Genomic DNA, 6,144 nt, shown 5'->3' with positions numbered 1-6,144 from the left:
CAGCAAGGATCAAGGTTTCTTCCGAAGAAGCTTATCAACATAAAGGCATCTATGAAGAGAATGAAGTGGAAAGTAAATACATCAGAGAGGCAGTGTGGGTTTGAAGGGGGAACTTGCAGAGTCACGTAGGGTTGACTAACAGCATTCTCTCTATTTAAACAAGCATTTGCAATGCAATAGGTCTCGCATTAGGAAAGTTTGAGCTATTGGTATTGTAAATGACAAATTTGTTATTTATGTTTTGTTTTTTAAAATTGCGAAATTAATAGCTTCGTCATATTCAATGCCAATAGTTATAACTTTCGCAAATGTGACACCTATAGCATTTGTAATCCAATTTGTGTTGTATTTACGTGACTGACATGTATTGATATTACAAATAACAATGGCTTTTAATTTTTTTTAATAATGAATACCTAAATAAAAGTTATTGTAATTTATAATGGCAATAGCTTAAACTTTTGTAAATAACTTTTGTGAAGATTATGTTCAGTGTATTTATTGTGACGAAAATCCAAGAACAGAAGTGAAATATTAACATCTTTTTATTACATTTGTAATAAAGCTTGACACATTGAGAGAACATATTTTAACCAGTTGTTGTTGAATGGTTGCACAGATTGATGCTGTGGTGGCGCGGAGTGATGCTGTGATGGCGAACGAGTGATGCTGTGGCATTCAGTGATGCTGTGGTAGCGCATTGTGATGTTGTGGTGCCCCTGAATGATGCTGTGTTGGTGCTGAGTGATGCTGTATGCTATGCTATGTTTTGTTTTGCTATCCTATGTTTTGTTTTGTTATGCTATGCTATGTTTTGCTATCCTATACTTTGATTTGGTATGCTATGCTATGCTGTGTTTTGTTATGCTATGCTATGTTTTGTTATACTATGCTATGTTTTGCTATGCTTTGTGATGCTATGCTATGTTTTGTAATGATATGCTATGTTTTGTTATGCTATGCTTTGTTTTGTTATGTTATGCTATGTTTTGTTATGCTATGCTGGTGAGGGTGTGTGAGGGTGTGTGAGGGTGAGTGAGGGTGGGTGAGGGTGAGTGAGGGTGAGTGAGGGAAGGTGAGTGACGGTGTGTGAGGGTGAGTGATGGTGAGTGAGGGTGAGTGATGGTGAGTGAGGGTGAGTGAGGGCGAGTGAGGGTGGGTGAGGTTGTGTGAGGGTGAGGGTGTGCGAGGGTGTGGGTGAAGGGGTGTGAGGGGGTGTGAGGGTGAGTGAGGGGGTGTGAGGGAGAAAGGGTTGTGAGGATGAGGGGTTGTGAGGGTGTGAGGGGGAGTGAGGGGGTGTGAGAGTGAGGGGGTGTGAGGGTGAGGGGGTGTGAGGGTGAGGGTGTGTGTGGGTGAGGGGGCGTGAAGGTGGGGGGTGTGAGGGTGAGGGTGTGTGAGGGTGGGGTTGTGAGGGTGAGGGAGTGTGAGGGTGTAGGGGTGAGGGTGTGAGGGTGAGGAGGTGTGAGGGTGAGGGTGTGAGGGAGTGTGAGGGTGATGGGGTGAGGGTGACGCTGGTGATGGTGAGGGTGTGAGGGGTTTGAGGGTGAGGGGGTGTGAGGGTGATGGTGTGAGGGTGTGTGTGAGGATGAGGGGGTGTGAGGGTGTGGGAGTGTGGAGGTGTGAGGGTGAGGGAGGTGAGGGTGTGTGAGGGTGAGGATGAGGGTGACGGGGTGAGGGTGACGGTGGTGAGGGTGAGGGTGTGTGAGGGTGTGAATGGGGGTGTGAATGGGGGTGTGAGGGTGTGTGTGAGGGAGAGGGTGTGAGGGTGAGTGGGTGTGAGGGTGAGGGGGTGTGAGAGGGTGAGGGGGTGTGAGAGGGTGAGGGTGTGTGAGGGTGTGAGGGTGTGAAGGTGTGTGAGGGTGAGGGGGTGTGAGGGTGGGTGAGGGTGGGTGAGAGGGTGTGTGAAGGTGAGAGGGTGTGTGAGGGTGAGGGGGTGTGTGAGGGTGAGGGTGTGTGAGGGTGAGGGGGTGTGAGGGTGGGTGAGAGGGTGTGTGAGGGTGTGTGAAGGTGAGAGGGTGTGTGAGGGTGAGGGTGAGGGGGTGTGAGGGTGGGTGAGAGGGTGTGTGAGGGTGAGAGGGTGTGTGAGGGTGAGGGGGTGTGTGAGGGTGAGGAGGTGTGAGGGTGAGGGTGTGAGGGAGAGGCATTGGACATTGAGGGACACAAGCACGGAGCACTGAGAGGAGAAGGCACGGGGCAGTGAAGGACATTGGTTTGGGGCAGTGTGGGTAATACATGAAAAAAGCATTTTTGCTAGAACGGTGCAGCCCACCCAAAAACTGCTGGGTCCCAAAAAAGTTTTCAAAATATGAGACAGCGAAGGATGAGCATCAGTGTAATGGATGTAATGAACAACGGGATCAGTTGGGGGCAGTAACAGAGGAGCTTCAATGGTGAAATGAAAAATATTTAAAAGAAAGTGAAACACGTCCCCACAAACATATAAATGCTTACCTGTATGTGTTTTGAGCTTCAGTGTGTAGCTATCGTTCCTGTGGGTTTGTAAATCGGGCGCGCAGGTGGGGGGTGGAAGGGGCAAAGAAATCGGGCTTGCAGGGGGGGAACAATTCACTCACCATGTAGTGGATATTGGCAGAGACATGTGAAGTCGTGCAGAATTATGTTTTGGTCAGCACAATCCAGATATAAAGTGCATTTTATTAAGCAGTTGTTGGTCTAGAACTGTGGGATTGCTGCCTGGCAATACTAATGTCAATACAGCGTTATGCAAATCTCTGTAAACAACATATACTGTTACAGGAAACTGCGCGTTGGCATAGATTTATACATAGATATGTTTGAAAAAACCCCACAAAACAATGCGGTGTCTAGGTAACTGGTACCCTTTCAAAAATAATAAAAGGAAAGACTTCTTATGAAACCTAAGGCAGTGACGTAACTGCCTCTCTGGTTTCATTAGCTGGAAGAAAAACATAAGTTGATAGAACTGTAGTGAACTCGTGGGAGAATTTGGTGTCACTCTAGTAGGTTAGTGTACGCAGTTAGGAGTTTTGTAGACTTCGGTAGTGGGGGCGGGGGAGAAGCTGTGATCTCACTAAAAGAAACACTGTCTACCGGCAACGGACACCGGGGCAAATTAAGCAGTGGTAAAATTAAAGAGAAATTTCTGGCACCAGACTGCAAGGCACACTTGCATTTGAAGAATTCATTACAAAGTGGATGAGAGGAAGGTGGACTGTGATATAAATGTAAAGCTTCTATGTGGTTTTGCATAGCATCCCTTTAGAATGACGCAGACCTGTCTGTATATATACTGGAACACAGGTACATTTTTTGGCTTGACACGTTTAATCCCTGTGACAGCGGACCTCAACTGCAACTGGTCTGGAAACCACATCGTCTTCTGTGGCAAGTGCAGCTTATGTAATTGACGGATATATCTTTCAAACTGATGCGGGCTATCATGTAGCCGGCCAGAAAGGACGACACGGGACGCCAGCCACATTTTAAACACACAGCCAGATTACATTAAAAAAATGTCACCCGCTACTTATTTAAATCAGTTAAAGGCCCACTGCATCGTCCTGAGTGTAGATCATGTTTCCTTTTGAACGTTGTTGCCTGTGTAACTGTAGTGGATTGTTTTAATTAAAATACACACTGCCAGTTTTAAGACGAACGTATAATGTCGTGGCTGACTGCAACAAAGGCACCTATTAGTAACAAAGAAACCCAACATGTACGTCCCCACAAACATATAAATGCTTACCTGTATGTGTTTTGAGCTTCAGTGTGTAGCTACCGTTCCATGGCTGTTAGAAAGGCGATCCCGGGGGAGGCAGAAGATGTCTGACTGACCACCCCTAGGTCCACCTCTCCGCGGAGAAGTAGCCGAGCGTTGTCGAGAGCCCTCCTGGGTGAGGGTCCTCTCCTAAGATCGTACAGCAGAATAACTACAACACTACAAACGGACACCACACAAGAGGATAAGTTCTTAGACTTTATCAAGAGTAAAAGGTTACTTGTTCTCAGCGGTATGTACAGACAGATCGAAGGATCTGGAAAGTCTCGTAAATTAGGGAAAGGGTAGCGGGACAGTCTCAGTACGGGAGTAGGAAGGGATACCCTACGCACGGCTCTAAATCCTCGAGCCGGGGGGTTCCGAGGATAGGCCGCGGCAGCGCCAGCAGGCTCTCAAGATGGTTCAGCGAGGATAGGCCGCGGCAGCGCCAGCAGGCTCTCATGATGGTTCAGCGAGGATAGGCCGCGGCAGCGCCAGCAGGCTCTTAAGATGGTTCAGCGAGGATAGGCCGCGGCAGCGCCAGCAGGCTCTTACGATGGTTCAGCGAGGATAGGCCGCGGCAGCGCCAGCAGGCTCTTAGGGTACTTCGGGTTACAGGAGGTGAGTTCTTCTGGTGTCGGCCGCGACAGCGTCAGCAGGGCTTCCAGTCCAGGATACAACTGCCGTCCTACTCCGGGGCTGGCACAGATATAGGACTGGAGTCCTTTGATGTCCGGACCTTCGCGCCTGGGGCCAGAGGGGCCGGGATGATGGTGTCCAGACACCCAGCAGGGGGGTGGAGCCAGCGCCCAGGGAGGCCGGAGGGCGATCGATACCAGGCGTCCGGGGACGGCTGGAGGGCCATCGAAACTCCCCTCCTCTTGGATTGGTTGAGTGGCCACTCGACCACCTGGGTGGATCTTGGTGCCTCGATGTCGGGGCCTTGCTGGGGCTTGGGCCGGGGCCGAGGCCACGTGTTCGTGACGTGGTGTGTCCAAGATGGCGTCGGGCGCGGCCTCGTGTTCAGGCCGTGGTTCGTGGTGGTGGTCCGGGATGGTAGCCGGACCGGCAGTGATGGGGCGTGCAGAGTCGGGCAAAAGGGGCCGCACGGGGCTCGGCGGAGGGCCGGTGTCGTTCTGGGCCCGCCCCGCGGGGGGGATCAGGCCACGCCATGAGGCCGGGTCCAACACGCGTCCCCCCCAGCTGAAGGCAGGGGAGAGTCACCCATCTTCTTGGGGATTCTCCTCGCCGAGGCGGAAGAATCGGGACAGGCCGTCAGCATTGGCGTGGTCGTTGCCCGGGCGATGTTCCACAGTGAAGTCCATCCCTTGGAGGGAGATGGACCATCGCAATAGTTTCGGATTTTCTCCCCGCATCTGCATTAACCACCGCAGGGGCCGGTGATCGGTCTGGACCCTGAAGTGGGTGCCGAAGAGGTAGGGCCGGAGCTTCTTTAGGGCCCATACGACAGCGAAGGCTTCTCTCTCGATGGTGCTCCATCGCTGTTCTCTAGCCAGCAGCCGCCGGCTGATGAAGGCCACAGGATGGTCAACCCCCTCGGGGTTAACTTGCGATAGGACCGCCCCAATGCCGTGCTCCGAGGCGTCGGTTTGGACCACAAACTCTCGGCTGTAGTCGGGGGCTTGGAGCACAGGGGCTGTGCACATGGCGGTCTTTAGGGTGTCGAAGGCGACCTGGCACTCGGGGGTCCAGTGCACCTTTGGCGGTAGTCTCTTGGACGTTAGTTCTGTGAGGGGCCCCACAATGCTCCCATAGTCCTTTATGAAGCGCCGATAATATCCGGTGAGCCCCAGGAAGGCTCGGACTGCTGTTTGGGTGACCGGGGGCTCCCAGGCCTGGATGGCGTCAATCTTTGGCTGGAGGGGAGCCACCTGGCCGCTTCCTACTTGGTGTCCCAGATAGGTCACGGACCCTTGGCCTATCTGGCACTTGCTGGCTTTTATAGTCAGTCCGGCCCGTCGGAGGGCCGTCAGGACCTCCCAGAGGTGGGTCAGGTGCTCATCCCAGTGGAGGCTGTACACTGCAATGTCGTCTAGATAGGCGGCACTGAACTCTTCTAGCCCGGCCAGGACCTTATTTACGAGTCTCTGGAAGGTGGCCGGGGCGTTCTTCATGCCGAAGGGCATCACCTTGAAATGGTAGTGGCCATCAGGGGTCGAGAAGGCCGATCGTTCTTGAGCTCCAGGGGTGAGGCCGATCTGCCAGTATCCGGCCGCGAGGTCGAAGGTGCTGAGATATTTTGCGGCCCCTAGGCGATCGATCAGTTCATCCGCCCGGGGGATAGGATGGGCGTCGGTCCTGGTGACGCCATTCAACCCCCGGTAGTCAACACAGAACCGGAGCTCCGGGGGTGTGCAGAGGGCGGCGGCTTTAGGGACCAGGAC

The sequence above is a fragment of the Lissotriton helveticus genome, chromosome 1_1 (genome assembly GCF_964261635.1).
Source record: "Lissotriton helveticus chromosome 1_1, aLisHel1.1, whole genome shotgun sequence".
Classification (NCBI taxonomy): domain Eukaryota; kingdom Metazoa; phylum Chordata; class Amphibia; order Caudata; family Salamandridae; genus Lissotriton; species Lissotriton helveticus.
This window is presented reverse-complemented; position numbering follows the sequence as displayed.